This window comes from Tinamus guttatus, unplaced genomic scaffold (assembly GCF_059628265.1).
Source record: "Tinamus guttatus ecotype Peru unplaced genomic scaffold, ASM5962826v1 Tinamus_guttatus_pri_ptg000456l, whole genome shotgun sequence".
NCBI classification, from domain to species: Eukaryota; Metazoa; Chordata; class Aves; order Tinamiformes; family Tinamidae; genus Tinamus; species Tinamus guttatus.
The window spans coordinates 759,182-767,548 of NW_028288990.1; positions in this window are offsets into that span (position 1 = coordinate 759,182).

Below are 8,367 nucleotides of genomic sequence, written 5' to 3' on the forward strand. Positions count from 1 at the left end.
ATTTATGGCTGGGCTTACTCCTGCTCCCTGCCCCAGCAGCTCTTGACACTCACCACCTCTACCCTGGAGGCTATTGCTCCATGTGGAGGCTTCAGTGCCTGATGGACAGAAACGCAGTGTCGCTATTTCTGGAGCTGCTTTTTGGCCTCTATTCAAAATACCCTGTGTGCTGCAATGCCTCCTCTGAACTGACACACTCAGGTAGCAGAGCCCTTGTTCATTGCAAGCATTGCAAGGTGTTCGCCACAGCTTTACTGGGCTCTTGGCGTTTTCCAGAATAGGGGCTGAATAAGTTGATACGTTTTTTTGAAAATAGCCTAGGAAGCTGGTAAATGGAACCAGTCCAGCTGGAAAAGAAAAAAAAAAGGAAAAAACAAACAAACAAACAAAAAAACCCAACAACCTGCCTGGCCTGGAACTTTGCTCACAAAGTTAAATATTCAATTTGTTTTTGCTTGCAAGTTGTTAGCATAAACTTGTCCAGAGTGTTCTCTTAAGGCCTCTGCTCTTTGACGATGGAGAGATACTTAATTTTTTTTTCAATGTGGGCACTTATCGAAAGGGACATGATCTCCCTCTTTAGGAACTGTGGCATTTTACTGCAAAGGAGTAAAAGCATTAGATTCAGTTGGGGCTTTTCATATAACATAACTAGGAATAAGGGTGGGATGCAGATAGGGGCCAGATCATGGTGACTTTTCTTCCTAAGTGGTATCTTACACTATGTGAGTCCTGCAGTATTTTGCTTCCCGAGATACTACTCAGTTGTTTGGTTTCTTGAGTACATCTGTACTAGTGTTGGGAACAAAGCTCCACAGGAGCTGATCCTAGAAGAATTTGGTTTTGGTAGTTACGCTCGATAGACTGATGTGTTACAAATGCTCACAGCTCACAGAACAGTTAGAGGCAAACAGTTTGGGATCAAAATGTGGAGGTCTTTATTAACTTCTGATTCTATCCCTTTAAATCATTTTAAAATATCAGTGGTATTGTTAATTGACTCATAATTGGGTGGCATGATGAACAGATGCCACTTACCTTGGCATCCCAAGCAATGCCTTTTACCAGGCATTATAAACAGATTCAATCCATAACTTGGCAATGTGCGAGAAAAACACCCTTTGTATTCCCTGGGAAAAAGTAGAGGTGCCACTTGCCCTCTGCTTAGTATCATAAGCTGGCTTTTTAAATCCTGCCTTGTATCAGCAATGGGGATCAGAGATCGCTGTTTAATTCAGAACCACTCGCACCTTTAGATGTAAATCATGTCTCAGTGTTTACATGCTATTAGGAGTAGAAGCAGGCATCACAGTGAGGGTGGCAATACTGGCTGTGCATCCAGAAGTTCAATCTCAGACTTGTTTGTGGGACAGTTGGAGCTTTCTGCAAATACAATTTCAGGGAATGGTCAAATTGGGTTAGGCAGTTCCTCATTAATTCCCTCCTTTGTAAATAAAATTTATGATATTTTTCAGACAGAGCTTGCACATTTTGAGCACAGTCTCTCGGTGTTTGGGAGATTTGCATGGTCTAGGAAATGCTATTTCAAGCAATTGATGAAAGCCAATGCAGCCAAGGAAGAGAGAAAGAACAAAACAGGGCATCTAGGAGTTTTTCCTAGCTGTGAGAAGGGTGGAATTCATTAGAAATTTTCCTGAAAGATTCTCACTTTTATAAACTGCCATGCAAACACCTGGGCACCTGAGCTGGAGGGGCAACAGGTTAATTAATCCAGAAGGCCATTGCAGGCAGCGTTTTCCTAGCCAGTCACTTTGTGCATCTAAGTTTTACTTCTCTATAGCTCTCCCTTTTCTGGCAGCTACTAAATAAGCTTGGGTTTTGTCCTCACTTTGAGGGGCATATCTTTTCCTCATGTACTATCTCAGATTGATATCTCAGATATCTGTTGGCTCCTGCATCCTGTCCCCTGCAGCAGCTCTAGTGCCTCTCCTTTACTGAGGCCTTTCTGCCTTCTCCCTTGCTGCTTTTCATGCTTGAACAGCCTTCCTGTGAACTCCCTCATTAGCCTTCCCCAGGTCCCCTTTAAAAACTCCTGTAGGCTACGATTCCCACAAAAAAAAAAAAAAAAACTTGATTACAGCCCCCCGAGCTGTAAAAAGCTTTGCTTCTCCTCGTGACTGGCAACAACTCCATGTTTCAGTCACAGTGTGATGCTGTTTTACACGGCCTGCGTTTGCCGTCTCCATAAGTCTCCATATTGCAGTTTTACATGGTGCTTTTGCTGCCGCCTGAGACCTGTGGGCCTCCCACAAAGCTCGTGGAGATGTTGCCTTGTTTCTCGCTGAGGCCAGTGGGAGACTGGCTGTGAGGATCCATCGTGGCAGCATGAGGACCTAGGATAGACCAGCAGCCTGGAAAGATGGTGCACATGCTGCTTGCCTGTGCCAGGGTCACAAGGCGCAACTCAGTTTCTTTGTGGCCAAGTTGAAATTCAGTTTTGGTGGTTTCCAGCTTTCTGTTTTGGCACAGCTGTTATAATTAGGATCCAGGCTTTCAAATCCGTGGGTGAAGCCCCCTTTGCAAGCACTGCTGGTGCGACAGGAGCACGGCACCCTGCACACAGCCTGGGCTAGTCAGAAGGCTTTCCTGGGATATAAGCACCTATTTGAGCAAGTTCTCAAGCACATTGACTTGTCAGATGGGATTTCCACGACGAGCTGGCATGAAATTCAAATTATGGGCAACTATTGCTTTCCACACTGCTGACAATTTATTGGGAATGGCACTGAATCTCTGCTGCAGGCCGCTTCTATAGCTTCACATGACCTGACAGGCATGTGCGTCATGACACAAAACATTGCCTAGTGCATCTGAAGAGAGAAAGGGGGACCTCAGGGATAGAAATACTTTGTAAAGGTTTTACAGGGAAAGAGACATCTTCACAAAAGCTCAGGGTGGAGAAATTCGGTTCTTGTTCCACTCCAAATTCTCAGGTAACTGGTGATGTGCATTTGACTTAGCAAGTACCTGGGTCATTTTCTGGCTGTCCATTATAGAAGATGCTTGGGACAGGGGAGCATTCAGGCCACTTGGCTGCCCTTTGTTTGGATGGAAACTGTACTGTAATACACGGTGAGCAAATCACAAAAAGAGAGCTTGTGTCCTTGTGTATGTGTTCATACAACTTGCAAATTGAAAATGGTGCCTACAGCCCTTTCTTCTGCAATAGAAATGTAAATTGCACTTAAACTGTTCTCCATTATTTAATTTGGAAATAATATAAATCTCAACCTTCTCTGCAGGTATCAGAGCTGTGTGTGCTGTACCAGAAAAAGAGGACCATACCCAAAATTTAGTCTGGCACATCTGGGTTTTTGTACTCAAAGTATCTAACTGCATTTCAGGGTTCATTATAACTTGCCTTTCTGTTCCTTTCTCCACTTCTTGCCCCCTGTATTAGGTCCTAAACAGACACATAAAGCTTAATTTGTGGGTAAAACTTTTCACTACACTGTTTTACTGTGGATTTCTGATTAGATCATGTATTAAGAAACTTTACTGACACAGTCCCTTTGCCTGATTGAGCTTGGGTCCTTCCAGACTGTTGGATACTGCAAATACTGTATTTCTGTTAACAAGGTAGCGAAGAGTTAGGACTCAAATACGTGCAATGTATGTTGTCCTGTGAAGCTGGCAGTAGCACCAACTGCATTCATAGGGTTGGAGGTGGTGGCATTGCATTGTGCACAGACCTGTTGGAGCATCCAGTTGGAAACAATCTGGGAAATCTTTCTCCACCCCTGTGTAGATAAAGCTGTTGGGGTGTCCCTTTCTGTTTTCACTGTTCCATCATATTGGTTGTCAATAGCTGACCAAAGAACTTTTTTCTTTTTTTTTTTCATTTTTCATTTTTCATTTTTCTTTTTTTCCTTTTTTTTTTTTTTGGTCACGTCTTGCCAGCATTTTGGTGGTAGATGATCATGGTCTGCAGATTTAGTGGCAACAAGGAAAAGCACAACAGTAGGTGGCATTGTGTGCGAAAGAGTGAAGGGTCTGCAGTAGGCTGAGCGGGTTGTACAGTTTAGCAAGTGGGATTTTTTGACTGTGGAGACAGTTAAGTGCTAGGCTGCAGGACCAGAGCTGCTGGCTCCTCAGCAGTTTAGTGCAAAAGCAGAGTCACTGTAAAGATATAAGAGACTGCAGAGGCATCATTCAGACCCAGTGGAATTAAAGTTTTATGTGGATTTACATTTGTTTACTAATTTCTGATCTTCAAGTCATGCTTTTTTTCCAGAATGGGAGAATTCCATCGGACAACCTTAGCTCTTCTCTTTGTAATTGAATCCCCCCATTTATCGGATGGGAATAAAAGTATTATTTGTAGGAGTTAGAATTATTTAGGTGGCCGTAAGTACTGTCTGTATCTAGAGTTCACATGATGACATGGATAAAAGATACAGTGTCATTTCTCAGTGTTTTCCACCCTCTTCTATTTATACTCTACTGCCAGTGAAATGAGCACTTTAGTCCTACTGAGTTTCTACAATGCCAATGTTACAAAGCTTTGCCTGCTCTGTAAGGAGGAGGCCGGAGTAGATTTCCTAGTGGTTCATGTAGATTATCCTCAGCTCCTTCCTGACTGATACATTCCCTAGGTGTGTGAATTTTCCTTCTGCTGTGAGCAGGCAGCCAGGATGAGGCACTGCATCAGCACACTGCGTTTTATTGAGATGGACCTTACCTGGGCTGCTGGACACCCTGTGAGCTGGGATAAGGGTTTGAACAACCCAGGCAGCTGTCTCGCTGTGGCCTTCAGTCACCTTCACCTGGCTGCCTGTTTCCTCCAAAGCCTGCATGGAAAGGTGAGCCAGGGCACAAACATCTCTCCCCTGCTCCTCAGAACAGGTTTGTGTCCAGCTATCAAAGTTCACCTTGTGTTGAAATCGGTGCTACCTTTTCCTTCCAGAAGGGGGTATGCGCTATGTCTGGGGGTAGATACTGACTGATTAAAACTCTTTAGGAGTTTAATTAGAAGCATGGTTCAAGCATTCAAGTGTATAGGGGGAAAAAAATGCCTTTTTTGTGGTGGAGCGTGAGTGGGATAGTAAGTAGCAAAGGTAGGCTTTCTCAGAGGAAAGTCCATGGGGCTGCAAGGATAGGACTCTTGGAGTCACCCTTCCCTTGGAGGTTTGTACTCAGCATGCGTATAGGATATAAGAAAAGACAGAGCAATAAGCCACAGGAGGAAATGCCTTTTTTCCAATCTGTCTTACAAAAGTGAACAGAAGTCTTTGGGGAGTCAAGGACACAAAGATCCCAATTCTTGCAAACAAAATCCATCCTTTAGTTCATTTGATAGAGCAAGACAACACGTTGCAGTGTTGCTATGCTCTATTATTTTTTCCCCTAAATTTATCCTCACAATGTTTTTACACCACTTACATATTGTACCCCCTCCTTCCTTACTTGAGACCTCTGATCCTTTCTGCCTCTCCCCTCCACTCCCCTCCTTACCATGTCCCCTGATCTTCCATTGTCCTCTCTCACCGATGCTCCTCCTGACAGTATCCCTCACAGAGAGCATCCATATGTGCCACTTATTTTCTCTTTGTGAATACTTTTAAGCATCTTCTGTACCTCTCAGGTCTCATTTCCCCAGGGTAAAAATAATATAATAAAACGCCTTTTGACAGAGGCAGAGTGCAGCAACATCTGTTTTCCTTTTCTATGCTCCTGCCAGCTCTCCAATCTGAGCTGACGCTGACTGAACGTGGGTCAGATACGGTGGCTACCGCGTGTCCCCTGCGGCTACCCAGAGGATGTGAGATCTGGCAGGCTAGACAGCCTTCCCACTGCTTGGCCTACACATGCGCTGTGTAATTCCTTTGGTTTCTGAGCATTATTTTTATCTCTCTGTAGAGCTTAACTCTTCCCTGGAAGCTGCTGGAAATGGTGCTGTCCCCAGGTGTATAACAGATGTCATTAACTCAAGTAATTGTTATTTGACCCCCTCATCTAGGAAGTGCAAGAGTTCAAGGAAGGCACCCCAAGGAGACAACGCTGTCATGGTAACTGGTGCAAAGAAGCAGATCTACTCATCTGATCGTGTGGTGCACTGTGTGAGTAGTAAGCAGTGCAGTACAGCACAGCGCAGAGAAATCTCTAGTCTGCAGAGAAATCATGTGCTACCCTGGTAGGTAGCGAGCGCAGCTGGTGATGCTGTGGATACTGAGAGTGTAAACCAAAGCAGAAGGAGAAAACACACTTAAAAAAACAAATGAAAGACTATGCTAAAGAACAGTAATAGGGAATTAACCTGTTATGGTAGAAATTTGGACTAATTAACAAACATGGTAATTACATTTCAAGAAGTTGGGCACAGGCAGATAGGAACCTCTGGACAAGCACTGGCCCAGGGGCATAAGAGTGCTATATCCAGATCCTTCTTTAAGTTTCCTTATTACTAAATATATTTAAATCTTAAGGTAATAGGGCATGATCCTTCCATTTTAAACAACTCTAAGGTATTTTTTTTCTATTTATTACTTTTCAGTTCTTCTTTTGATTTTTTTGCCTGTGGGAAAACCCCAGTTGGTCTCTGCAATGCCCAATATTTCCTGAGTATCCAGCCTCCAAATAGTGTAACTAGTGCTACATTAATTCCTATTCTTAGTCTCCGATAGTTATTCGATACTTACATCACCCATGTCTGTACTCACATCTATCTGTCCTTTTACACTTAATATTATTGTTAGGTTACTGAAAGATGTGGTTAAATGATGATGGAATACTCAGGGGAGGGGGTATTATGGGAAATGTCTCCAGCCCCACATGTTTTTTTGGTATGTTTGCTATGCTTATTGAAAAGCACTGAAGTTAAATGCAGCATATAACAAATGTACCCTGAGCAGGAGGGATCCTTAGGAGGATCATTCTATTAGATGATTAGACAATAGCAGTTTACTAAATTAAAACAAAGCTATTTCCACTGTTTTCGGTTCTTTTTCTTTTACTGTCTTTTTTCTTTACCCACAACTGAAGTTTTTATTGTTTCATTCTATTCTTTGGCATACACATCACTCTTTCTTTATCTCTTTTTTTTCTCATGCCTTGTAGTCCTTCATTATCTTCTTTTGAACCTTCTTCTGCTTTTTCTTTATTTCTGGTTCTTCCTTGCATACTATTTTGCTACCTTGGTCTCCTGTGGCTCACTTCCAGCTTACCTACTCCTTTCCATTGCATGTCTCTTCCCTCCTGATTCTCCACTGCCTCTGTTTTGTCCAGGAAAATAACAGGCACTAGCCATCACCTCTTCCCCTTCTGACCAAGGGTCTCAGCGGGAATTATTAGATTTATCTGTTTCTATATGCTCCTGTAAGTCTTAGCCATTGGCCACCAGGGCTAACAAGCTGGGCAGCCCCTTGGTTGGGCCTGCCTCGGCTGTCTTGAACTTGGGCAAGGGCATCTTTTCCACTAGAAAAACTGGAGCCCTTGATAAATCACATTCCTGCTTCCTCAGTGGCAGAAAGGGGCTAAGGCAAGATCTGAGCTTTTGTGGCTGGAACACGTGAAATGTACTGTGAAGTCACACACAAAGTATCACAGGGACGGCTGAGCCTTGCCGTCTTTTCAGACTGAATGGACAGTTCTGCCTAACCACACAAATAACAGGCAAAAGCAAAATAATTATCAGTGCAATCTTCTAATCTGTTTCTAAGTTTCTGAATCTCGCTTGGCTGTGCCTTAGCTAGCTTATCCATGGCAACACAGACTTTCTTCCTAGGGTCCCTACTTTACCCTCATATATATATGTGTTCCTCTACACAGGACTGATTAGTCTGTAGAACTCTGCAGGCCTCAAGCCCACAGTGAGTCTTCAGTCGTAGGAGCAATGAACTGTCCTCTGCACGGTTGGATTGCAAGAGAGATAGTCAATATGCTGTGCTTTTGAGTTACCTTGATCTTTGTGAGGGCATTATGAAATGCTTGGCTTCTGCATACATGTCTTCTTTTCCTGGCACTGAGAGCCACAGATGTGTTCGTGCACAGGCACATGTAGCTGTATCTTGTTACAGGAGAGAGAAATCTGTGGAGAATAAACCTGCAGATGAGGGATGCAAAACTGTGTACTCTCTCTTCACCATTTTGCACATAAAAAACATCAGCAGAAACATAAAGTGTTTTAACATTGTAAATTAAAAATATGCTGGTCTTTATTTTAAATGGAACCAATGGTGTGTGTTTGTTTTCAGAAGGGAAATACAAAAATTAATACAACTTGCTTCTATCCTGTCCAGGTGTAGAGCTGCAGTTTTCCTGGATTACTGTGAGAAATTGAGACAAAAGCAAGTTGGGAGATGCAGGTGAGTTTGTTGTTACTCTAGTCAGATGCTATATACCTTCCTT